The sequence below is a fragment of the Physeter macrocephalus genome, chromosome 4 (assembly GCF_002837175.3).
Source record: "Physeter macrocephalus isolate SW-GA chromosome 4, ASM283717v5, whole genome shotgun sequence".
Classification (NCBI taxonomy): Eukaryota; Metazoa; Chordata; class Mammalia; order Artiodactyla; family Physeteridae; genus Physeter; species Physeter macrocephalus.
In genome coordinates this window covers 64935296-64962522 of record NC_041217.1, presented here as the reverse complement: position 1 = coordinate 64962522, position 27227 = coordinate 64935296, and the positions used below count along the sequence as shown (strand labels likewise).

Sequence of the window (27227 nt, the reverse complement as noted above, 5' to 3'; positions counted from 1 at the left end):
GGGAAAGGCCACAGCAGTGAGAGGCCCGTGTACCGCAATAAAAAAAAAAAAAAGGTATTTTTCCTTAAAAAAAAAAAAAACAAAACTCTGAATCACACAGTTAACTGTTTTGTACACCAGCAAGCTTTCATTCAGGTGAAACTACATACAATACGCTAGGTTGCGTTGACCCAGGAAAACTTCCTGAGGTTTGTTAACCACCAGACCAGTTCAGACTATAACCCAAGGCCACGGTTTACATCTTCAGTGGGCTGGTCAAAGTGCACCTTGGGGTCGATTAGGATCTAATGTGACTGAGTCAGTACTCCTGTACTTGAGTGGTTTTCACTACAGCACTTTTGGTTTTATTATTTAAAATGGTATCTCATGGCTTTTGAAGTGATTAGACTTTGGGGCCAAACTGAACTCTGTTGTTGGTTGGGCAGCCCATCTGCACAGATCCATCTCCTTGGCCACTTAGACCCTCACCTATGACCACCTCATGGTTCACAGCGATTTTTCCTCTTTGATCCTACAACTTACCCCCCACCCACCCCCCTAAACCTGCATTATTTTCACCTCTTACAGACTCACAAGTCTGCAGGTAGGGCTTTGTGATCACAAAACACTGTTGATTATTTTTACCACTTCATTGGTTGTTTCAGACAACCACTGTTTTCTCGCTCATAATTGCTTAAATATATCATCGCATGGTGTCATGCTTCTGGCTAATGAAACTCCCACTCCGAGTGACTGCACCCTGGCTTGGTGGGAAGTGACATAGCAAGCTGCAGGCGGACTTTGAAGTGGCAGGTTTTAGATGTTCCCTGATGCCAGGAATTGATCTCAGCTCCTTGGAGTGGAGGACATAGGAAAAGCAGATGACAGGAGGGACCCTGCCAGAGCACGGGAGAAAGACTTCCAGGACCTGTGGTCGAGTAGAAACTTCACTGCCTTTTTCCTCTTGTCACCATCAGAACGCATGCCACAGCCTTTCTTTTCCTCCTCAACAATCAGCCAAGTGCAAGACAAGAGTGCAAACTCTGATATAAAATTATACTTTGCCTCCTCAAAGTGTGTTAGCTAGATGACTTTTTTTCTCGCTCTCTTGATGCCAACAGCAAGACGCTTAAAACTAAAATCTGTTTCTTTTTGCTTTCGGTTTAGGCAATTCCACACTCATGTCTTGAGTCCCTGATGTGCTCACCTAGCTCAGTGCCTGGCATATAGAAAGTGCTCACGAAATACTTGCTGAATTACTAAGTGAATGGGAGTGCCAGGCTGGGTGGGAGTGATGAGGAAATGGAAGGGAAAATTAAGTTCAAGAGTGAGCACAACAAACCTCTGGGTAAGAGGAGTCAGGATACTGGTTACCTTTGGAGATAGTGACCGGAAGGGGGTGACCAGGACTTTGGTCTGTGCTAATAATATTTTCCTTCTTGATCCTGATTCTGAATATTGGGCTGCATGTACTTTGTGAAAATTCATGGAGCCAAGCGTCTATGATTTGTGTACTTTTATTTAATGTACTCTACACTGCAATTAAAAACAGTGTTTTTAAAGGTTGTCCTCGAGTAACTTAGGATGTAATTGCCAGGGGCGGGGGGGGTGGCATGGAAGGCAGAGGTGGTCAGCAATATACAGGCAACAAATTAGCATGTTATTTGGCTGAATCCAAATTCCAGTAACTGGTGTGATAGCAGTGCAACGAGTGGTTCATTCCAAGCTCTGCCCTTATGGGTGACATTAACATAGGTTTCTGGGGGGCGGGTCACCCCTTGGGCTGAAGCCTCCAAGTCTCATACACGAGGAAGTCCACACTCAGTACCCCCTCGATGACGCAGAAGCTTGGGTGGCTGGTTCAGCTTTGTCTGCTGGCTCCCATTTATGATTTTTTTTTTTTTCTTTTTTAAAGAAAGAAACATAAGGAAAACATTTGCTTTGACATTGAATCCACCCCCACATGTAACAGTAATTGCAGGGCCTGGAGGAAAAAAAAAGTATCATTCCAATTTGGGGCCAACCAGCCTTGATAATATTGTGTTAAACCTTTTAAAAAGATGAAGCCAGGCTGCAGCAAGGCCCCCCTGGTGCAGGTGAACAATAAGGGGACACAGAAAAGAGTAGCCAGGAGAATCTTCTGGAAGCAGGAGATGTAAGGGTGCTGACATTACCTTTCTGACACACTCTTCAGGGAAGACTGGTAACTCCAGGCCTGGCCCTTGGACTGGCTTGTGCTACTGAGCCCCCCAGAGGGTTTTGGCTGTGAGCTAGTCAGATGCCCATTTCACATGATAAGATATGACCACTTGACCTCCACTTGGAGCCAGATTGGATCCCCCTAAAAATGACAGCTGTAAAAGCACTGTAGCGACAGGGGCCTCTGAAAAGTCCCAAAGCACACATGCTTTTTCCTCCAGTCTCTGTGTGTCTGTGAAAGTTCAAATACTGAGTCAAGTTTATTGTTTCTATCTCGTTTATTTTAAGTATAGTTTTACACTTTATTATATGCAGTGACATCTTAAATGGAGCCTGTCACTCCATCTTGACTACTGCTAGGGGCTAGAGCCACTTACCATGTCACACAATTCAGCAGCCCTGATTAACAGTATCTGAATGAGCAGCTCCAACTCTCCCCCTCCCCCTCCCCCCAAATAGTGCCCCTATTTACATGAAGCAAAATACTAGAACAACGGCATCTTATCTAAAGTGAGAGGGATTCCAAATTGATAGTTTGGGCTAGCATTTTCTTTCCATCTCTTTTTCTCTCTCCTTTCTTCCTCCCTCCCTGCCTCCTTTCCTCCCTCCTTTCCTCCTTCCCTCCCTCTCTTCCTTCCTTCCTTCCCTGTCTCCTTCCCTTCTTCAGCTTTTCTGAGAATAATAAATAGATTATAAGTTTTTTGTTTTTCCAGGACATGCTTTGGTCTATGTTTTCTTTCTCTCTTTGAGAATAACATTTTGTTAGGTTAATTCATGCCCCCCCAACGACAACAATGTAAAACAAAACACAACCCAAAAAACTTTATTTTCTTCAAATCCCCTCCCCATTACAAGTCAGTTTTTGTACTCCTGTCATTATGCGAGGTAGCCTAGAGTAATTTGAATATTTCATTCTCCCGGCTGCTAATGCAGCATGCGTTACAGATGGTACTTGCTTCATCCTTCTGGACCTGGTTCAATTATAAATGAAAGTAGGGAGCTGAGATTTGTCTTTTTGTCTCTGCTTAGTTGGAATAACACAATAAAGCTTGATGGGTAGGAATTTCTCAAACTGCCTCTTTTTCTCCTCGGACGTTTCCCAATTAGATCTCTCCTCAGAGCACTTGGGTTGCACTCACATTTGAAGCCAAATGCGTAATTATTTCTTTGGATATTTTCTTCCCCTTCACTTGGACTCAGGCTGTATTCGAAAAGTACAAGTGGCCTCTGCCCCAACCCCTGGCTTTTTCTTTTTAGTTTCTATTTCTCATTGATTCCTTAGCTATGACTCTGTGATTTAGTCAAGAACCTTGAGTAAAACCACTCCCCTTCTCTGTACCCTAAAAAGTCCTGTCCCCTCACATCGTTCCACTTTGGGACATGTTGGCGGTCAGGGGCAAGGATTTTTCTTCACATTGAAACATGTATATATACCCTGCCTACTAACTCAATATATAAAAATAGAACACACGTGTATAGTAAATTATGCAAACTTATGAGTGCAATCTTACATGCACATATTTATTAGATACTAGTAGTATTTAAAGTGTGTGTGTGTCTGTGTGCTGAAAGACTTGGGTTTGGTGTGTTTTTGAAAGCTTGAAAAGTAAACATTGCATATCTCCTTTTATTGGGCGTTGTTTTTATGAACATTTTTAGTAAATAGTAAAGCATGTAGAAAATGGTAAAGCTGTTTACCTCAGCCTATATTTATTTGGGATCCATGTAAGATTTTTCCCCCTCAATCCCAGATTCATGCAGTGTTATAGATTAGCTTAGAGGAATGACTGATTCAAATATCTACCAGTAATTTGAAAGAAGGGGGGAAAAACATTAACCCTGTTTCTCTTGGATTGATTGATTGATTAACTGATATTTCATTCGTTTATGTGGATGCTCCATACAGATCAATTTTTTAAAACTTTCACTTTGTTCCTCACCTACTGTTGGAAACCAGCTTTGCATGATCGTATCTGTTATTGTTTCCACCTCACTCTGATGTTCTATTCTTGTAAAGCTAAATAGGGATATACATTTGTAGTATCTCCTAACCACCTACATTTCTGTAAGTTTAAGTCATTAAAAGGAAAGAGAAAGCAGCCTACAGAGACATTGCCAATTTAAAAGAGAAAGTGTTAGAAGGTTATGGTAAGAGCTGTGATGCCCTAGCAAAGGCAGCCTGGCTTAAGGATCTCTGTTCTTTTCTCATGCAAGTTGCAATAATTCTCAGCTCAGAGTCTTCCTTCCTTTTCCTACTCAGCTAAATGGGATCCAGCCTAACTCTAGAGATAACTGTGAAAATTAACCCAAAACAGAAATCTAAGTTTTTCAGATTTATGACATATTGTAAAAAACAAAGTGCTTCATTTTCTTATTGGTTTATGCTACCACACCTGCTGGAGGTGATCTTGTAGTTGAAGACCTGGTTCTGAAGTGCTCTGTACACAGACTCCTCCCTGTGTCTCAATCCACCTTGATTCCTGGCTTGGCTTCTATTATCCAAATGATATTAGGTGAGCAAGGGGCAAAAACTTCGGACCTAAATGGAATGAGAAATACTGTTCTCTCTTTTTCAGGTAGCTAAAATAACTTCTTGGCAGCCAGTTTTCTAGGAACACAACAATTAGAAATGTTTAATAACCTATGGTCACTTTCATACAACTAATTATCTTGGACTCACTTTCTGTTAATAAAAAATCTTGCCAGAAAAATGAAATTGGAGTTCCTATTTTTAGCTAGTTGTAATTTGTCAGTCATTGACCTACTTTTCTCTGGCAATAAATAAACTGGAAAATAATAGCAACAATACTAATATTGGTACAATAATTGTCAGTGTACCAAGTACTTTTCATATACGTTGTCTCAATTTTCACCCTTATAATAACTCTGAATAGATAGGTTTTTATATTTCTTAGTTTACAGATTGGGAAACAAACTTAGAGAGGTTAAACAGCTTAACCAAAATCACAATTCAAATCCAGTGTGAATGCGTTAGGATTAGGTTCAACTATAACAGAAACCAGTGTTCACCCCATTTCAGGAAACATAAGACAAGTGTAATCTTTTGACATCCTCATGATCCAAGATGGCTACTAGAGCTCCAGCTATCCCATACATCTGAATGGAAGAAGGGTGGACTTATTCTCTTTCAAGAGGACTTTGTAGAACATTACTCATACTTCTGCTTGTATCCCATTGACTAGGACTTATTGACGTGACTATACTTAATTATAAGAGAACCTTGGAAATGCAGCTGGATGGAAATGTTTCAGCTATCTCCAAGAAACAGGGCAAGTTTCTGAAATGGCACTGCACTTGGATTTAGAATTGAGAGCCTTAGCTCCCAAATTTCCCCTGACCAGGGAAGATAGACTGGCTAGTCATTTTTATTGTCTAGATCTGATTTGGAACATAAGGGTCATATTATACCAGAGAACCTGTGTGCTATAAAGGCAAAGGTGAATCTTGATTGTGTTAATGCATGTTTACTAAATTGGTGTAACTAAACATAGTCATGATGAGGCACATCAGATAAGAGGAGGTGGTATGCTTTGAACAGCGACACTAAAAAGGTCTGACTCTAATCACACCATGGATGACCAATCCATGGAGATAGGAGTGACCTTCAAGCCCTGGTATAAATTCTTTAAGATGACTTTTTGTGCTCCCAGCAGAGGTTTCTTCTTTTTCTGTCTTTCTTTTTTTTTTAATAGGTAGCTGCCAAATCCACATGCCCCCTTGGTATTACTTCCACCTAAATCATAAAAGAATGATTTAAAAGATTGTGAAGATTGATAGGTTCGGTTTCTTGGTTCTTCTATTGCCAATGGTCAAGGAACCTAAATGTTCCATACGGCCTCAGTGGAGAGGGCATCTTACTACTAGCTTTATTTCTGGAGGAAAAAAATCCAAGATTTTAAGTACTTGGGCATGTACTTTTTGCTTTGTAACCCCAGTGTCCCTCAAGTCTTTGTCCATGAGCTGAGTGAGTAGGCGTCTTCCCTGGGCACTTCTATCAGTTGTATCAACAGCCTCAAAAGCTTTGGGAGACAGACTGTACACATATCACATCTCAGAGGTACTGACGTCTGGCTGGTGGCTTTCATTTATTTATATTTTTAAAAGAATAAGATGAAAATCGGGTGCCTATATGTTCATGACAGGAAGCATTTTGTGTGTTTGTGTATCTATGTATGATATTTCACGTTGTATATCACTTTAGACTCTTAATATGATTTTCCTTAGGTCACACATCCATATAGAATATTTGACAGTGTAGCTTGCTCTAATATTTTTGTCGCAGTAATGTGGGGATGACCACATTACTCATGAGTGAGCACTGCTGGTCTCTTCAGAATGTCAGGAGAAACTTTATGGTGCTGTCTGCACCATCACATATTTTATTTAGACCACAGATGTTTGGTCCCATAATTTAGTTGTCTTATTCTGTTACATTTTCAGCTGCAATTTTTCTTTTATCTCGCCTTTATAATCCTACAGGAATTTGTCTAAATAGCTACAGGTCTCCTACATGGAAAAATACTTTATTAATTGTGGCAACTTTGGTACACAGATCCATGTATACGTTACAGGATTTGAAATGCATAGTGAAATATTAGATACAAAATTTTTTCACAATCCTGTATCAAATACTTAGGTCAGTATATTTCGTTACTATTATTGAAACTACTGTCCATGTTTATGATGTCTAAAGACATTATTGTTCAAGTTTAAAGCTTTTGTTTTTACAAGTTGTCATAATTATAATTCTTCTGTGAACTGAGCTTCTTCTTTTGGGAAGGAACTTTCCAGCACAGCAAGACAGATATCCATGTAGTTACAGATTAAAATACTTTTCTTCCACCTTGGCCTTTCCAGCATGGTAGCTTCTACCAGTGACCACATATATGGTCATCAAAAGTATACGGATATTGATTTAATAAGCCTCAGTTTCAGGAGCTTATAGATCTAAGGTCTCCACAAGAAGTGGCAGGCAGGTTAAAGACATATGTACATACAGTCCTGCTATTAATTCATTCATGACTTTTGTCACTGCCCAGCAAGGTTAAATGTTATCTTTTAAAAACTTTGTCTTGGGTGCATTATACGTGCAGGTTTGTGTATGTGTGTGTGCACACGCATGCACACATGTGCAGTAGGGTGGGCATTAATTATTTTTTCTGATTGAAGAAAATAGGATACTGTTAGCTCTGATTTGTTTTGGAAACTTGGACAGGGAAGGGGGAACTTGGCCTCACCTGTGAAGATGATTGGCTCCTGATAATGGCTCTCTTTCGGTGCTAGATTTGGAAGGAGGAAGCAAACAGTTAGTGGAGTCATAACTGTTCAAAATGAAGTTCGTCTAGTAAAAGTCAGGGAGAAAGCACCTCTCACTTATTGGGTGCCTTCTGTGTGCCAAGCTAGTCTAATGACTTCACACACGTTAACTCGTTTTAATCTGATGGCAATCCTGTGAGATAAATGTGACTCTCCCCATTTTACTTACTAGGGCTTCGAGCAGTTAACTAACTCGCCTGGAGTCAGACAGCTAATAAGAAGCAGAGGAGTCAGAATATACCTTAGGTTCGTCTGATTATAAAACCATCCTATTTCCAGGGTACCATGGAAACTTGTGTCACTGTGAGTCAGATACACCGTCAGGATGTGAAATGCCCCTTAAAATACTGTTATGCAAAATCATGGCAATGGCTTTATGGGCTATCCTCATTGACTCTGCGTACCTTGTTTGATTAAATTAGGAAGTACTTATGAACCTGTTTCCTACCCCTAGCAAAGTCCCAAATGCCGTAGGGGTACAAGAGAAGGGTAAGGTGTGGTCCCAGCCCTTGGACAGATAACTCTCAGAGGCCATGAGAAGACAGTATGTGGAACAACTGATAGCCACGATGATTTTTAATAAATCTGTGACTTGTAGGGTATCAACAGTAACTATGGAGCCGTATGCTTTCATTGAGAGAAGATATCCAGAAGCAGAGAAGGGGGAGACTAATACATGCAGAGTTGAACAGAACCTAGAAGGACACATTAAGGGTGGCTGGATGAAGGGGCTAAAGAGAAGACCTTAGAGGAACAGCCGTACTGAGCATTGGCTGTAGAAACACAAAGTATCATCATCTGCAGGTGTAAGAATAATATCTGCCTGGCCTGGCACTTTACAGTTTTCTAAGCACTTATATTTCCTTATCTCTTTTATCCTCACTCCCTCTCTTATTGAGGTACAGATATTATTAGTATTAATATCATCATCGTCGTCATCGTCACTCCCGTTTTGCAGACAAGGAACGCCAACCAAGCCCTGTTCCAAGCATTTCCTGGGCTCTGTGAAGGGTTCTGAAAGAAATGAATGAGAGAATCTGGGGCTAAGAGAGAAGAGGCATCACATTTGTTCAAGGTCACGCCACTAGCGAGATGCAGAGACGTGGCCTTGTCCCAAGTTTTCTGACTCCCGTTTGGGTATAAAAAGTAAAGGCTGTTCTAGAGTTCGATATTCCCTATCAGTGGGTTCCAGTTTATGAATGGGTTGTATTCGCTGAGTAATATTGCATTGTATATATGTATCACATCTTCTTTATCCATTTGTCTGTCAGTGGGCATTTAGGTTGCTTCCATGACCTGGCTACTGTAAATAGTGCTGCAGTGAACATTGGGGTACATGTGTCTTTTTGAATTATGGTGTTCTGGGTATATGCCCAGTAGTGGGATTGCTGGGTTATATGGTAATTCTATATTTAGTTTTTTTATCCATTTGTCTGTCAGTGGGCATTTAGGTTGCTTCCATGACTACAAAATAGTTTTTCATAAGAAAATATACTTTGAAGCAGGACTGACTATATAATTTTGGGGGGCCCAGAGCAAAACAAAAATGTGAACCCCGGCTCAAAAATTATTAAGAATTTCAAGATGGCGACATCAGAGCATTAAACCAAATGCAGGGACCTTCCGAGCATGGGGCCCTGTGTGACTGCACAGGTCTCTTGCCCAGAAAGCCGGCCCAGTGTGGAGCTTTGGCTTAGAATACAAGGAATACCTTTTATCCTAGAAGCTTTATCAGAGCTCCCCTAAACTGGAGTGGAGAGGAGGCATATGCCCATGTCGGGGCTGGAAAGGAGCAGTGTACAGGGTGCAGGACGGAGGTGGTGTCTTGCATCTGCTTGTCTGTGTAGATGTACCAGGAACGTGTTAACTCTCCATTGCATAAGGAAAGATATCTCTATTAGTCATTCCTGAAGAATTCTAATCTGGAGCAGAGGAGAGAATGGAGAAGTGGGAGGCAGCACAAACGTCAAAAAATGGGCCTTCTGTACTCACTGCCAGCTCAGATTGGGTTCATTTTCAAGTTCGTAAGCATGTCATTATAAGCGTAGATGTGGCCCATCCTTATGTAGAAGTCCCAGCACCTTCCACATATATTTCTAGCACAAAAACAGATGGGACAGAAACTTATACAAAAATCACATCTGCCACTCTGGACAATTAAGTAAAACATGAAATTGCTGCGAAAACCACAGGGTATTTAAATAGAACAAGATTTCAAATGAAGGACTCATATTGTTGAACCGGAATGTGGTTTAACTCTACATCTTCTGAAGGAGGAGGGTATTTTTTGATCTTCTTCTACTTATACATGTATATACATATATATATTTTTTGGCCCCCTTTTTCATCACATCGGTGGATGTGCCCACTTAACAAAGACAGTTTTTCTCATTCAGGGACAGGCTAAGCCAAAATTTAGTACTCTTTTTGAATCATACCATCAAAAGGGACATGAAAAGGGAAAAAAAAAACCCTTAACATTTATCTCACACAGGACATATACTAGGGGCTCACCAAAACTGTAGACGGAGAGCCCTGCCAACTTTATTTTATAATTGAGGAAAGAAGCTCGGAGATGTCAGCCCAGGCCTCCCTGCCAATAAGCGATAGAGGTAGAACTTAAAGGCAAAGTCCAAAGCTGTATTCTCCTCACGCACTAGATAACCCATCCTATTTGAAATTCCAACACAGGAAGCCAGAGATGTAGAGAATAGGGCCTGCAAAGTAAACCAACCTCTCCACCTTGCAGGAACCCTCTCATCCAGAGGGGGGACTCTGTCATTAATATCCACTAGGTCCTTGTGGAGGCTGAGTACTGCTTTATAACTTAGCTTTTACTCCCTTATATGTTTCCGAAATGTGACTTGGATTTATACCCACATCACCTCTCCATTTTGTGAAACCCAGTGGTCCCCGATAGAAGGGTTCCAGCCAGCAAGGACAGTCGCTTTGGGCTGAGTGTGGCACAGTCAAGCTAGAAGCATATCAACTCTTCCACCAGACCAACTTAACTTTCTTGTCATTTTCTCTGGCCACTCCACTCTGACTCACTGCCCCACCTCGGACCCTGAGTATCGTCAGCCTATTTGCGGGAGTTAAGAGCACATTCCTTAAGAAGTCCACTCAAATTACTTTAAACATCAGGTCCATTGCCTCAACTTGCATACGCCTTGGACTCCATTACAGATGACTTGAACTTGCTGGCTTAAGGTTTGGGGGATCAGGAAGAATCTCACAGAGGTCGAATGAGACTGGCCCAGATTGTGGAACTGTACTCTGGTTCATTTCATTTTGTGGCCCCTACAGAGCTGAGCAGAAAACACAATCCTCTTTAACTTCAGAAGCCTTTCCATCTTTGACTCAGGCCCTGAGAGGGATAGTGTGAAGCGAGGGAAGAATTAGGCTCAGAAGACCCTATAAAGAAAGAAAATACCTTGCCCTTAATTAAGGCACCTGGGTCATGCTCTCTTCTCCATCTCTCGCATAATGGAGTCTTACTTTGTCATTTATTAAATGGGCCTGATAGAACTGGTCCTGTCATAAGGATCAGATGAGGTATTGTGTGTCCTCTACAAATGCAAATAATATCATTATAACCAGGAAGCTAGAGTTTGAGTTGGACATTCAGGAAACCAAATGTGGACCTTGAGCCAAGTTTTATTACCGTGGCACAAAATGGAATGGTTTATGAATAACTGTTACATAAGTGATGAGACGCTGAACTACGGAAAGGGATTTGGATTCATTTGCTGCCAGCATGCCCCACTGCCTTCTGCCGATACAAAAGTTGGTGTCCATGCATCTCGCCACACTCTCCGCTTGCCTGCACCTACTCCACCTCCCTACCTCTGTACTCCCCACTCCAGCTCACAACATGGTAACTGGCGTGACACGAGGACATCCTCCCGCTCGTACACACACAGTCCGTGCTTCTCCGAATAGCAGGGCGTAAGCCCAGGATTGTGCAAAGAGCCTGGACTTTGAACAACTGGACTTGCATGAACTGTGTAAACCTGCACTGATTTCACCCTCTCTGAGCCAGTTTCCAAAACAATGGGTATCCAAGATCAACTTCTGCAGATGGACGTGAGGCTCAGATGAGATGCTGTAGTATGAAAGATTTTGGTAGCGTGTAAAGCGCTGTAGCAGAAAAGATGTCCGAATCTGTTCAAAGGCTGTCTGATGAGCTCTTCCCAGTTAGACAATGGCTGGTTTTCCAGAGACGTGTCTTAACAACTGAGACCTTTAAAAATGACCTAAGGAACCCTCGGTGTCCCAGCTATGGTTTTTAATCAATAAAGTAAAATGACTTGCCCAAGATCACAAATATCAAGAGGGGCAGACTAAGGACATCGATCTTACTTAAAAACCAGTGCTTTTCCTTCTGTAGTCACCTCTTTTTAAAAAAAATATTTGTTTGTTTATATATTTGGCTGTGCCGGGTCTTAGTTGCAGCACGCGGGATCTGGTTCCCTGACCAGGGATGGAACCCTGGCCCCCTGCATTCGGAGCGCCGAGTCTTAATCACTGGACCACCAGGGAGGTCCCTGTAGTAACCTCTTGATTGTGGCATCACTACAATCACTCAATACGATCACTAGAGTCACCTCCTGTGCCCCAGCTGCCCTCGGCCTCACAGGCTGGTGGGTATGCCCTTCCCGTAGTGACCAAGGCAGGCTGGAGCCACTCTCTTGCCTTTTCCTGCCATGCTTCATTGCCCGGATTGTCTTGCAGACGATGCCTGCAGCCGTCCTGCATTTATGTGGGTTCACCATCGTCCTGGGCCTTCTGTAGGGTATAGCCAGGCAGTCATCCTACTTGTCCATCTCTTCTTTGGGCCATAACCTTTGGAGCTCATCACCATCTCTACCAGTTAACACTGCCGGCTCAGAAACTCTGAGCAGAGTGCCTTTCTGAAGTCAAGTGCCACTGTTGATGTCTCTAAATCCCCTTACTCAGATGCACAGTGAGGATTTGGTGTTTATTACACAGGCAGGAGAGATGTGCAGAGAAGGAGGTGAGGAGGCCTAGGCCAGTACCAGCGGGGCTCACGCATCCACTCATTCCAGACTGCTGTGTGGGCAGCGTTTAGCTGATGCCTTTCAAAGGCAAGGCCGGTTTAAAAGTAGATACCTCTTGATCCTGTTGCTTTAAGATACCAGCTTTCACACAAGGGGCACACTTCACTCCCAGGCCTTCTGTGAGCCCTCCTCCACCCTCCCTCCATCTCCATCTTCCTTCTCCCTGAAAACCTTGAGGATTTGGAATACTTCCTGCCCACGTTATCAACCAAGGGACTGCCAGGGGATTTCAGATTTTATTGCTTTTTTCTTCAGGATCGGAATAGCTCTAACCAGCTACTATTTGAAAAGCATAGCGGTATTTTTTGCTTATTATCAAAAGGAGAACGGAGTTTTCCTGCAACTAAATGAGAAGTTGATACCTTTCTTGCCCCGAGGGTGTGAGTGTGTGTGTGTGTGTGTGTGTGTGTGTGTGTGTGTGTGTGTGTGTGTACACATGCATATATCTCCTAGCTCTTTCCACTGAGGGCCTGGGGACAGTGATAACCCAGGTGCAAAGAACACACACAGACCCAGATCTTGCTTTCTAAAAAACTGTTCTTCACTAAAAGAAATCAAAGCTCCTTGGAGAAATGACTAATTTTAATGCAGGGACACACGGAACATAGCTGGAATATTCTGTGCCAGAAAAGGAAAGAAGGACTCAAAGAGTGATGGAAATATGTCATAAGAAAACAGAAGCCAGCTTGAAAACGTTCTCATGGCCAAACCTGGACTAATTTGAGTATCAAAATAAATAACTATAGTAACAGATTATTACCCACCAAAGCCCATGATCTGAACCTCACCAAGGAGGGCAGCCTGCCTTTCACCAAAGGCAGACCATCAGTAATTAGCTTCTTGCCTGCCTCTCTCTGTCCTCTGTTTCCATAGGGTTCTCCTCTCTTGTCAGTCTGTCTCTTGTCTGCAGGCAGCAATTGTTTTTCTGGAACACAGAAATCCCCAAACTTGACAATCACTACAGTCTTTCTGCCTTTTCTCTTAAACAGTTTTTTTAAAGCCCCCGGAGACCCTTTAAAAAATGCAAATGGAAATTATGCTGGAAGCTGAAATGAACATTGTTGTGAGTCATGAGATCCTGGCCACACGGGGACAAACTATTTTTTATTTTGGGTAATATTTCTTCTTTGGCATTTATTACACCTCTGTTAAACACAGCTCATGTGACACAGTGTTACTCATAGGCAATCAGAGAAAAAGCTGAAAGTTGAGCCATCAGTAGGGCAGGGCAACTTATTGTTAATAGCAGCCATTAAAGCTGAAAGGAAAAATTACCCATCTGCCCCCGCCAGACCTGTCTGCCTGAGACCCAGCGGGCCTCCAGGCCGGAAGGGGGGCTGGGCGAACATGAGGGAAGGAGAATGGAATGTAGAAACCCGAGATCTGTGTAGGGCAAGGTAGGGCTGAATTCAAGTTTGGGCCCTACCCCAAGAATAGGAAAAACCCCACTGATCTCAAGCACTCAAGCTGTGCCTCTGTCTGATCACCCTTGTTCATGAAAGCACCTGGTGGCTCTCACAAGATTCATTTTAGCTAAAGATAGGAAACTCAGCAGAAAGATGCTGCGAGATTCATTTTAGCTACAGATAGGAAACTCAACAGACAGATGCCTACAGCAGCAACACCTTCTAATTATGCAGTGCTTTCCCCCACAGGATGTAATTTGTAACAGGTTTACTCTACCCAAATTCTTTGCCATTAGACCTTTGGGGTTCAGCGATGCAATTTTTTTTTTTTTAATTTAACAAAGTCTGTATTTAAAAGAGCATATGGTTTAAAATCCTTTCAGACATTTTAAATCCTAGCCAAAGATGCAACACCACTGACAAGGCACTCTGACAGCCTGCTTGTTGATGGGAAAATATAAGATGTCAGCTGGGAAAATAAATTTGAGAAGGCTTTGGGGGAGTGTGTTGATACAGCTCACACCAGGCCTGGAAGGGAGCGGCAACGGGCCCATTTTGCAGACAGTGCTAACTCACTTGGGTGCAAAGAGTGACTCGTTATCAGGATCACATATCAATTTGGAAAGCTATAATAGAAACTGGACGTGTGGCTTGGAGGATGGCCCGTGAACAGCACTGCCCACTCCCCTTCCCCAGCCCACACTACCCCTCAAGAGGACTCGCGTGGTGGGACAATACTTTGCAGCCCTGCACACTATTTTGGGTGGAGATATTAGAATGAGGTTTGAAGGGCCAGTTGGAGGTCCCCAGAGATGACACAGTGGCTGGCTGGAAGTCTGAGCTGAGCTAGCAGCACTCATCATTGAGGCAACCCCTGAGTGCACGCCGAGCTCAAGGTAAGTGGTGGGGCCTGTCAGAGAGGGAGATGCCGCTGACTCAGACCCAGAGAGGCGTTTCATACTCAGTGTCTGATTTCTCAGATCCGATCACATCCAGTTCCAGGCTTCAGCCCTAACTGTTCCTTGGCTATCAAAGCTAACGTCTGGTCAGGTCAGCTTAACTTATCACCAAGGACATTCTCGATAGAGCTTGGTTCCTTCTTGCCTTTGGTGGCTTTGTCTCACTAAGAGCAGTGGTTCTCAGCCTTTGTGTTGGCAGCACAATTTTGAATCCTAGAATTATTTTGGTTGCGTCTTGGAATGAATTTTCATCTCTCAGAGGATCTTCAGCACATGTCCCTCATTGGATAGAGCTCTTTTCTTCCCCAACCCAGCTCTTAAATACAGTTACCACACACTGCCCTTGAAAAGACGCTGTCTCTTATCTTCAAGTTTTGGTGGATAGGTTGCACCCTGCTAGACAGAACTGGGGAAACCACTCAACTCAGCATTTACCTACAGGCACATGTGTATCTCATGTGTACTGGCGGTTATACTGTAGTCTATTCAATTGCTTTAAGCATTAGTTTTATGCACTTATCAATTGTTGAAGAGTCTGACAGTTTTGGCTTCAAAATTTCGTGTCCGAGACCATAGAGTTAAACATCTCTGCTGCGGGATTTCCACGCTGTGTTTAAGTGTGCAGAGTGTTTTGGGGGGGTTTGTGTCTTAAGGGATAAGGTGGTGAGGAAGAGGACGGGGAAGGGCAAGACTAGTGGTCCACACACATCATTTTACAACCTTTACCTATCGCCCCCCACCTTGCTGCTCCTTCCTCACCTGTGGATTAATTATCTCTAGAGGGCATTCATGAAGTCTCCATGAGACACCTGCTAAGTGTACTGGAAAGAGTTAGGTGTTGGAAACACATTGAGAAGCAGGTGTTGGAAAGAATTAGTTGAGGTGAGGTTGGATGAGAGAGAAGCAGGCCTGGCGAGGGACCTCTGTGGGGCAGGGCAGACGTGACCAGCATCTTTGCAGGGTCAGTGCAGTGCATCCACCTCGAGAGGGAGGTCCAGGACTCAGGAAGGTCCGGAAGTGATTTTCCTAGTATTCCTCATACTATGTGGAGGCAGTTTCCTAAAATGTTATGTCCACTTTGGATTCTTTGATCTTTAAGAAACATGAATGGGAGAAAAGACTAGATGGCAAGACAGATGAAGAATTTCAAAGGGGGCTGTGATTCTTTATTCTTTAGAAGAGAAGGCCACTGGCTTGTTGAACTTAGAGGGCTGCTCTGAAGAGGATATGACGGAAAGTTCATCACAGAGAAGTGACAGAGCAAGAGAAAATAAACTTTAAGTAAGATGTTTTCCTTTTTAAGTCAGGTACAGGGTCCTTTGGGAAGCTTCAACAAATTCAGATTTTTTTTTTTGGTCTCCTCTCATGGAATTTACTAAATAAAGATGTCTTTTTCACAAGCATATCATTAAATGCTGGCCTCCCAAATGAGATGAGAAGTCTCCATGGCGGGCGATAGAAAAGGCAGCTCCTAGCTGCTTTGGGTTGGTTTGGCATCTTCAAAGTGAGAATGAGTTTCTTAAATTATCAACATGTCCTTGGATTTCTGAGGCCCAGTACAAATTCCTTTGTGATTTTCCGTGTCAGCTGTGTCCCCCCTGCCCCTCCAGCCCCCAGTGAGTTGCACAGCACCACGCCGTAGCCCTCACTGTGGTTAGAGACAGCGTGGGCTCTGTGTCACAGACGCCACTGAAGTGGCTTCTGTGACCAAAAGCGAGGGAGGGGTTCACCCTTGGTTACGATTTAGGGGGAGAGTATATGTTTCATGGACCTGCAAAATCTGTTCAAAGGCAGTAACTTTAAGACCTTCCAAAGACTGGAAGGGGTAGAGGGAGGCCATGGGCACCAGCTCTAATCTAATTTTTCTCCCAGAGTCATTACCATCGCAAGCATTTCCTTTCCGTCCCCTGTAGGTATACCACATCGCGCCAACAACCCGTGGCCCAGCAGGAATATACAGTATCCTTTGCCAGTGTCGATCAGGGCTTGATTACACTTCACGGCTGTAATTCAAGCCTGCTAATCCTCCTCTACGTTAGGAAAAGAGGCCTGTTCTATTAGATAAGCTGATTACTGTCTGGTGTGTGCTTCATGCCTAGCAAGAGTTGTTTATATGTGGAATTATTGCTGGTTGGAGTCTGTGTGCTTTACTGCCCTGGGTAAGCTTGCATAGAGGGGTCGGGGAGGGGTGGGGGTGGGGATCAGGCTTCACCTCGGATCTGGGAGGGGTGAGAAACGGAGTCTTGATTACAGCTGCTGTCCCCTCAACCTCTGCGCCCGTGGCTAAATATTTACTTTTCTTCTCTGGTACCGGAAGGAACCAGATAAGATTTTAAGAGTCTGAGACTTTTGCCTTCAGGACGCCCTGTCAAAGATCAAGGGTGAAAGATCACTGCCCCAGACTTTTCACGTTTCTGATGAGGTTTGCAGGGCCATCCCAGTGGTGGGGTGTCTCGAGGGCCAAGTGAGAGAGGAATACGGTGGGCTGAAGTTGAACCTGAGGTGAACTCAATAGCCACAGACCCAAGAGTGCCCAACCACAGGGCCAGGATGCCTGCAGAGACCATTTGAATGCTTTCTCACATTCAGAGATGTTTGCTTCAAAGCCACAAAAGCCTTGAAACCACCTTTGTCTCTCCCTCCCAGCCCACCTCTGGTCTGGTGTGCAGCTTGTAGCTTGGGTGCAGGCTACGAAGCCCTGATTCTTCACAGAGGAGGAAGTGCACTTGTTACGATCGTCTGCCGGGGGCTGTTGGTGTGATGGATGCTGGCTGCACTCTCGGGGTGCCCCTACCCACACCCCGTTCACTGAAGCAGCTCTTCAGGGAGAGAAGGTGGGGTGTTGTGTCCTCAGACGCAGAGCTGAGGTTCTGTTTAATAGTGGCTCTTAATTGTTTAAGTCCTGCAAGCAGTTGCTGCACTTAACAGCGTGGGGATGAGGTGAGGCTGAAACAGTTACAGGTAAATGTGAACACCTGGTCCCTGGCCTTGGTACACCACTGCGCCAGCATATGTTGGTGTCTGTTTGTGTATTTGAATATGTGACAGCCTTTGCTGGAGTAAGGAAATTAGGATGAATGTCAACACGGCTTAATTGTGATCATATCACAAGCAGAGGCCTTTTGGAGGGTAAACTTCCTCCACACCAGGGCATTTTAATGCTCTATTTAATGCTCTTGTTTATTAAAATGCTCTCATTTTAATGCTCAGCTTTTCTCCATGAAACCATCCATTCCTTTAGGGCAGGTATTTTGTCTTTTATTTCTGTGTCCCCAGTACACGTAGTACTGCCTGGCACATGGTAAGCACTCAAGGAATGATGGTTTTGATTTAATGAATGAATAACCTAATTACTGTATTTCAGTAAAGAAGGGCTCTACCCAAGAATAAGTATAAATATAAATTGTCAGCTATTTATCATCACCCACCGCACATGTATTCCTTCTCACGCACCTTTCCTGCTGTTCTTTCCAGGAAGCAGAGACTCCAAAACCCCAGGGAGATGGGTGTTTCCTTTGATGTAAAGGGCATGGCCAGCTAAAGGCAGGACAGCAACACTGAAAAGCCAAGTCACATGTCAGGAAGGACACTGTGACATATGATTTAGGAGGAAGGGCCACCGTAGTATGTCCTAACCACTGGGCATCTGGTCTATGTAACACTTCTGTGGTTTTTTTTTTTTTTTTTTTTTTTTTGGCCATGCTGCATGGCTTTTGGGATCTTAGTTCCCTGACCAGGGATCGAACCAGAGATCCCTCGGCAGTGAAAGCGAGGAGTCCTAACCATTGGGTCTCCAAGGAATTCCCAGGGTAATGCTTCTTGATCCACAAACATCTTGAGAGTTATTTTATCTCTCCTTCCCTCTCTACCTTTTCTAGGGAAATCGATGTCTTTTAAAGATCAGTATAGTCTCCAAATAGATAAATTCTACCCCCTTGGGGGATTTCTTTTTCTTTGGGACCTAATTTATACTCCTAGGAAAAATCCAGAAGGAACCACACAGAGGTTGTATGGGTTGTTGTACAATAACACAAGGTTGTAACAACAGAGGGTTGTTGTACAATAACACAGAGCTGTGGAAAGCGAGTGCAAAGTTTTAAGTCTAATTTCAACAATGAAAAGTTTCTTTGACATGCATTGGTTAACTTTTTCTTCTTTAATTTTAAGGGATGATAAACCTATGCCTTTAGTATACCCATCATTGTGTGCATGGCTTGAACTTCTAAATTTCAGTTAAAATTTAAGACAGGGTGTCTACACGAGATCCCAGGATAGAACGCTCCTATGTTGCCAGTGTATATATGAGAGAGTGTGGGTGCTGTCACTTACTTAGATGATGGAGGGGCAAGTAATGGAATCTTTCCACTTCTACACCTGAACTGAGTAAATGCTTGGCTATCAAAAAAATAATTGTCTGGGAAAACCATACCTTGAAATTCACCTTAGCATCTTTGAAATAATCTCAGGTTTATTTTAGAGTGAAGAAATGAACAGTGATACTGCAATCCCAGAGACTCTGCCTCTGACCACAGAACTAGCTGTGAGCATTTTCTCATGGGACATAAGCACAGACTAATGCCTTTTGAGAGTCTAGGGTTCTACCAAACACAGAGCTGCATGAATTGCTCTCTGCAGTAAGGCAGAGAGCAATTAAGAAGATCTCTGCTTTTTATTCTGTTCATATTTCTTTCCATCCCTGTCACTTCAAGGCTGGGCAACTGTCTCATCTTACATGTGTTGCTGCCATTCTGAGTTTTAAGAACAGCAGCAAAAGTATTTGCATTTGGGCAGGAAAACAAAAGGGAATTTAAAAGTGTAAGAGTGTAAGTCCACCCACCCCTGCATAACCATTAGGTGGCAGCTAGCACTAAGTAGTAGTTTTATTCCCTGTATAGGGCTTACATCAGCCACTTTCAAATGCCACCACGCCCCATCCCTTTTTTAAAACAGATTTTACTAGCATAGTTAATAAATGCCAAAGTAATCCAAATAATTGGCCTTGCATGGAGGTCAGTGGAAACTTAGGGTTCCCGGAACCAAAGTCGGTTTTCGGGGAAACTGCATACACAGAATTTGCATTGGTTTACAGAATTTTTAAATTAGCTAGTTGTTTTCCTAACGTTGTCATGGTTCCATAACGGAGGTAATGTTTGAAGATGGGAAGGAAAGGCTGAGAATAATTTTATAACTTTTTTATTTTTTCCAGGCAAAATGAATGTATATATATATGTATATATGTATATATGTATATATATATATATACATATATATATGCACATTCAGCCATCTTTGTTTACATTTTAATTTTGCTTTTATTCCACATTCATACCCCATATTATAAACAAGACTTGAACGATCTCTGTCTAATTTCAAAAAGAGAGAGAAGACTACATTCAACCATCTTGATGCAAGTGCTAAGTGCTTCTTTCATTAGAGGGCGTCAAAGAACCTTTCTCCTCATTTTTCTATGACCTAAGTGTCATTTGGTAGCATATGAAGGCAGAGAGATGGCCCTGCAGTTCTGCTTTGCAAATTGGGAGCAGAACATGGAACTGGAGGGTGTCTTCTGTGTGATATCAAACCTTGAAACCAAGGTCATGTACCAGCAACCCATCTCCACACATTACCAAACAGCAACAGCACAGCACCTTAAATTTCACTTCCACGTCTCCTGTCACAAGAAGTGAAGACAAGTTCAGCTTAAAAAAAAAAAAAAGGTTTGCACAACTGCAAACCGATGGTTTTGGTGTGTAAACAATTCTGTGACTTTTCGGTTTACTTTAAGACATAATAGGGCAGAGGGCATTGAAGCTGGGAAAACCACATGTGTGTTGTTAGTAGCTTTTCTTGGTTTAGGCTGGTTCAGGAGAGCAGAGGAAATGAAATTCTGCAAAAGGCAGCGTGAAAGTTCACACTGACCTCCAATCTGTGAAAATTGCCAGCTGCTAATTCAGGCCCTAGCGTCCTGGGTCAGCCCTGTGCTTTCTTCAGGGCGCTGGCCCTTGCTCGCTACCAGCCCGGCTAAGATTGGAGGCGGCTGGGATGTAGAGGGAAGGCCCTGGAAGTGAGTCCACTGCAGAACTAGTTGTGTGCCCATGGGCCCTTCTGAGTCTACTGTGCTTCCATTCCCCCATCTGAATAAAGGGGTTAATAATACCCCATAATGTTCAGGTGAGAATACAAGCAAATGAGCTTATGTTTGGCAAATTGCTTTGCAAAGTTTCATTCCCCCACAAGAAAATATCTCTGTTTCCATGGCTCCCGTACCATTTGTCCACACACCTATTACTTTCACTTTGTGTTATCAGCTGATGCTTCTCTTTCCCCCATGATTCTGCAGACTTCTCTTATTTCTGGTCGAGTCTCTCCAGCTGAAATATAGGACACAGCAGAGCGTAGATACTCAGCATATGTTTGTTGAGTGACTGGTTGACCAAGAGACCAGCCTGGGTCCTTGTCGAGATGGCCGTGTTGGTGAAATTGTGCAGGCTGGCAACACTTTGTGCAGGCTGAGAGATTTTTGTTTTAACGGAGCTGTAAGGCTGTCACTAGACATAAGTGGACATGACCAGTCTGGCAGAGTCAGAGTGTCACTGGAAAGCAAGCAGCTCCGAAAGAGAAAAGCAAAGTTGGCTTCTGAGATGACTGTGTATCTGTTACCCCAAAGAGCATGAGATCCTGTAAGGGCCTCTGATGAAGTGGGGACAGGTGGGGTCTCCTCTCTTTACTGCAGGGGACTTGCTGGGCAATCAGCACTCTGTACCTCAGTGTCCTCAGCAAAATAGATGCAGTTGGCCAGTGATGTACCGTCACCGAGGGGCCTGAGTAGGACCATGGTAACATCAGCCTGGTGGAACAGTTGAGAGATATTTTGTGGGGGCTTCCCTGGTGGCGCAGTAGTTGAGAATCCGCCTGCCGATGCAGGGGACACGGGTTCGTGCCCCGATCCGGGAAGATCCCATATGCCGCGGAGCGGCTAGGCCCGTGAGCCTGCGCGTCCGGAGCCTGTGCTCCACAACGGGAGAGGCCACAGCAGTGAGAGGCCCGCATACCGCAAAAAAAAAAAAAGGCCCGCATACCGCAAAAAAACAACAAACAAACAAACAAAAAAAGAGATATTTTGTGGGTTGGAGAGTCGCCGGCTCACTCAGTAGAAGAGAAAACACGATACCTTTTCAGATAAGTGTAGTAAGAACCACAGTAAATAAGGCCCAGCCTCAGGGAGGCAGATCTTTAAAGGAAAATTAAGATCTCCATCATCTGTCTCTCTGTCAACCGTTGATGTATTTAGCGAGTGCCTCGTGGTGCTAAATGCTTTTTGATGATGACGGTCATGATGACCACGGTACCTCCCCACAGAGGGAGGGCACCTCCTGTGTGAAAGTTCTTGGTGGCAAGAACAGAAGGAAGGAATGGTCCAGAGAACCCTTCTCTCTTCTCTCCCCGACATCCTGATTTTACCAGTATGTAAAAGCAACACCAACAAGAAAAAGCCCGACTGAAAATCAGAGCCTAATCGCTCCCATCTGCTCCAGTGCTGCTTCTCCTTGCTGCCTGCCAGGATGTTTGCTGCAGACGCTAAGTAGCACATTATTTTCGATAAGTTGCAATCATTGACTTGAGATTGACTTCTCCTTTAAGATGTCCCACTGGAAACTTGAATCGGCATTTGAGAATCCTTGCTCAGGGTAGAATGTGAATGCTTGCACTCAAGTGCAAGAAAAGTTAAACCCACTTGACTGCCAGGTGTTTATGTTTTCGAGATTTCAGCCACGTGGACTCTGGTGGGAAGAGGGGACACCATGGAGGACAGCCCAGGAGCTCAGAGCCACCGTGGAGCTCACTCCCGAAGGAAAGGCACAGGTGCTGAGACGGGAAAGATTGGAAATGATGGCTTCATGGCCTCTTCCCCAAAGCAGAAATTTCGCGCCTCTCTTAAGCCAAGACCTTTCTTGGTCCCCATGACATGTTTCTCTTTTATGCTGAGACCAGGCTAGTGATGACTGAAGGCATGTTTTGCAATCTGGAGCTCATCATCTCAATGCCCTCCCCCCATTCCACCACCACAACCAGCATTTCTTATTCAGCATTCTCATCCTCTTGCCCAGGATGAGAATCTAGACACAGCTAGCAGCCTGTCCTGCCTTCCAACCTTCCTTATCAGTAAAAGACTTGGTGTTTTCAGAGGCTACTCAGAAAGTTTTGAGAAGGAGAAAAAGCCTCTTGCTTCTCCTGTAGCCTGTTTGCCTGCAGATTCTGCAGCCCCGGGTGTCTGAGAATGACACCAGCGACTCATTAGCAGCAAGACATGTGCTTCGGGTGGTTTTTGTAAAGAGTGGTGATGGATCATCCACATACTCTCCCTGAAGGACCCTGACTGACCTTGTGTACATTTGTGAGATGACTGTCTGGGGTCACAGGTGTTGTTTGTGGTCATGGAAAAAGGAAAGCTAATTGGCAGGTGTTTTGAAATGGACGTGGGATGCCCATAAATAGACCGGAGTCCTTCCGCTGGGGAATTTCTGCTACCACCAAAGCGAATGGAGGTGATTTCTTCTCTAAGTGGGCTGCACTGGGATTTCTCTTTCCCTTCTCCTGTGTCCCTCTCCCAGTTCTCTGGAGCTGGCAAATCCAGCAGGCTGGTTAGAGTACAAACATTATTTTACTGTGGTGTAAGGAAAATATCCCAATACAAGCTGTATGTAGGTGGGCAAGTTCCAGCAGCCTAAAGTCATCTGTTAGAACTTGGTCTCATATATTGCCCCTGCTCTTATATTTGCTTCTAGGATGACAGTTTAGCCTGCCTTAGCTTTCCTCTGGTCAAGATGGAATCCCCACTTTGCTTCCTTCATCACAGAGGCAGCAGAGTACTCTTGGCTGGTTTCCACACGCAGCCACCCCTCACCACCCACCCCTCTCTTTCCTGGTTCAGACTACACTCCTCCAGGCCATCCAACACCCCAAACCAGGAGGCCTCTCCTTCCCCTGCTCCCAAACTCCAGGCTTCCCAGATCTTCTCCCACTTCTGCTAATAGCCTGAGTGGTACCCAAGAGAGGCCCCTCTAATGATCAAGCCTTTTTCTATCTGTTCTAAACCTTCTCCCCAGTGGCTACTCAGGTTTTTCTGTGACTTGCCTCTAGTTATTAAATCTGCCTCTTTCTAATTTCCTCTGTAACATTCTACCCAAGAAGAAATCACTCTGCCTTCTAGAGTTCTTTCTTTCTTTCTTTTTTCTTTTTTTCTTAATAGCTTGTATTAGCTTAGATTGGTTAAGCTGCCAAACACAAATAAAACAAAACAAAAACCTCCCCAACTCCCAAGACAGCTTGGCTTAAACAAAATGCAAGTTTATTTCTCTCTTACTTTCATATAGTCTGAAGGTGACCACAGACTGGTCTGTAGGATATGAGAACTTCTATCTGGTTTCTCTCCCTAGTGTGGCTTCTATTCCCCAGGTCAACTCATGGTCCAGAGTGGCTGCTAGAGCCCCAGCCATTACATTCATGTTCCAGGTAGCAAAAGGAAAAGAGAGAAAGAGGCAAGAAAGGCATTCCTTCTTTTTAAGGACTTTCCTAGGAGTTTTATATCTTCCTTCTACTCATCTATCACTAACTGGAATTTTGTCACTGGAGGCATGACCACATCTAGCTGCAAGGGAAGCTGGAAATTGTCTTTCCTCCCAGTGACCCTGAACTTAACTAAAAACGAGTGTTCTGTGTCCATGGAGAGGAATGTGTTGGAGGAGACCAGCAGATCATCCTTTTCCTTCATCTTTGTACCAAAACTCTCTGCCAGGCCCTTTTCCTAACTGTCCCCTCTCCTAGGTCCCATACAGGAGACAGACACATGCTCCATCACATCTCATATCTCAAGAAAAATATTAGTAGAGTTAAAGCACACATTTACATCAAGTGATCTTATTATTATCAGTGTTGGTTGCAGTGGTAAGGGTAGTCCTGAGATGTGGTGAGTCTTTTCCATCCTCTTATAGATTCAAAGAAATTGTGTTCCAATGGAGGGAGAAGTAGAAGGGCCAAGTTAAAGAGGCTGAAGGGATGGAATGTTTCACCTCATTTCCTGATTCCAGGCCCTGTGTCTGACCCTGCCTAGAATTTGCTGTTTGCCAACTGTAATGATATCCCTCTGTCCTTGGTCTGCACACCTCTGTGTGTGGAGGTCATCTGGCAGAGGTGTCCCTTTCCCGCCTGTTAGAGAGTAAGCCTCCTCCAGAGGATGAAGGTGTACTGTTAGTAGAAGTATGTGTCTTCTGTGATTTGTGGAATTGGAAATAATCACGGAGCAAGTTAGCTAAGTTATCACTATCTTCTGTAAGGAGCCCTCAAGATCAACAGCACATTGTATTAGGAACCCTGCCGTTGAATTATTCTGTCATTTTCAAAAACTGGAAAGATTTTGGTGGGAACAAAATGCTCTTTTTTTCAAACTTAGTCCTGAGGAAATCGTTTGGAAGGTTGGAGGGAAAAACAATAATTCTGCTACGATTGAACTTGAAAATATGCAAGTCACTACTAGTCACTAGGAGCTGGAAAAGCATTCATAGCCCTCAGACAGTGGAATGATGTCAAGAAGATAAGATCACACATGATAAAAACGTGGCAATATCCAATTATCTTAATATTTTGAGTGGGGGGTTTCTCTGTGCCCCGGCAGAAAAGGATGACTGTGAGGTCTGAATCCCACCCAAAAGTCGAAATTGAAACACATTTCTTCAAACCTTGATCATGAATAGAATCTTTGCTCCCTTCTGGTTATAATTTATTTATTTTTTAATGGAAATTTGAAAGCAACCATTAAAGAGGACATCCAGGCTAGCTTGTCTGACACAAGGTGAGATTGCTTCAGAGCTGAGTGGTTCCCAGAAGGGTCTTTTCAGACTTCTAGGAGGATTGTGTCTTCCAATGTGAGCTCTGCCGGGTCAGGATGCTTTCTGGCTCGGGTAGACTAAAGCCGGGGGCTCTTGTAAAGAGGGGACACATCAGGCTTCAGAGGAAGTGGGATTCTTAATGTGCTTGGGAGAAGAATAGCAAGAAAGGAACGTAAAGAGGGGGAAAGAGGAGAAAAAAGAAGACGTTTTGAAATGTATTCTTTGAGCTGAGGATCAATTTCCTGGGCTTGATGGTGTCAGTCTGAGCTTGCCTTGGAAGCACAACACAGTAAGGTAGGGTGTGTGTGTGTGTGTGTGTGTGTGTGTGTGTGTGTGTGTGTGTGTGTGTGTGTGTGTGTGTGTCTGTACACTCATTAACTTAGCCTGGTTCCTTCTGCCTTGCTGATTCCTAACATATAAAATCAAACTCTTAACTCTAAATCTATCTTGCTTTCTTATTCTTCCCAAAGGGACCTTTATCGATGGAATTGATTTAGATTTAACCAACAGTTGAAAACCTACCAGTTACCAAGCACGGACATGTGCTTTTGTAAAAATAACCTTATTTAATCCTTTAATAAGAATCATGGTGTGGTTGATATTATTATTGACTGTTGGGTGATAAAGAAACTGAGCTTAAGGGAGGCAAGGTCATGCATTGGGAGCCTTGGACCTGGCTTTGTACCAGTGTTCTTCCTTCGTGCCATGTTATGGAGCTGACAGAAGAGGGCTTGGGCCCTTACACTTTGGGAAGATATTGAAATCTAATGGGAGAGGAAATCTGTCATGAATTAGCACTTGCAGGCAATGTGCTGCTAGGTGCCTAACTGAGACTCCAAGCTACAGAACATTTTCATTGTAAGGCAAGAGAATAGTGAGAAATCTCTCTTGCTTTCTCTGTGGTCACTTCCTGGAGAAGCTGCCATTGTAGAGAGAAGCTTGCATCTCTGGGATTGCACAGCAAGCCGCCAACCAGTGGCTCCCAATTTCTCATGCTTTTTATGTACAACTTGGTAGGAAACCGTTCCTTGCATCATGGGCTACCAGGTGCCGTCTGGGCCTCTCACACCCTGTGCTGGTCCTCCCCGGGGAGCTTTTCATCTTCTCTCACCCCTCAAAGCATGGCAGCCCGAGGCCAGCCTGAGGCCAAGGCCAGTGTGACGTCATGCCCTCCTACCAACTTCTGCAATAACTCTTTAGGCCAAGGGGTTCCCCGAGCAGCAGTCCAAGCTAGAGCTATTAAGGCCCAATGCCCCTCACCCAGGCAGCCGGCACCTGTCCAGGAAGGCAGGAGTCTGCTGCCCAGCACATGAGCCTGCTGTCTGCCAGCTGGCCCAGGAGGCTCTATGTGCCAAGCAGGGGACGTGTGATCGGGATCCG

General features: G+C 43.9%; 1 protein-coding gene across 5 annotated transcripts in view; it reads left to right on the top strand.

The window, feature by feature from the left end:
* The window catches only part of PBX1 (PBX homeobox 1), a 285866-nt gene that overhangs the window by 196203 nt on the left and 62436 nt on the right, over nucleotides 1-27227 (top strand). The window contains exon 1 of one of the 5 annotated variants that reach the window (XM_028488709.2): nucleotides 17603-17795. The exons of the other annotated variants lie outside the window; for them this stretch is intronic. The gene's annotated coding sequence lies outside the window, so the exon portion shown is untranslated. Of the gene's footprint in view, nucleotides 1-17602; nucleotides 17796-27227 lie in introns of those variants that run through there. 5 annotated transcript variants of the gene reach the window in all.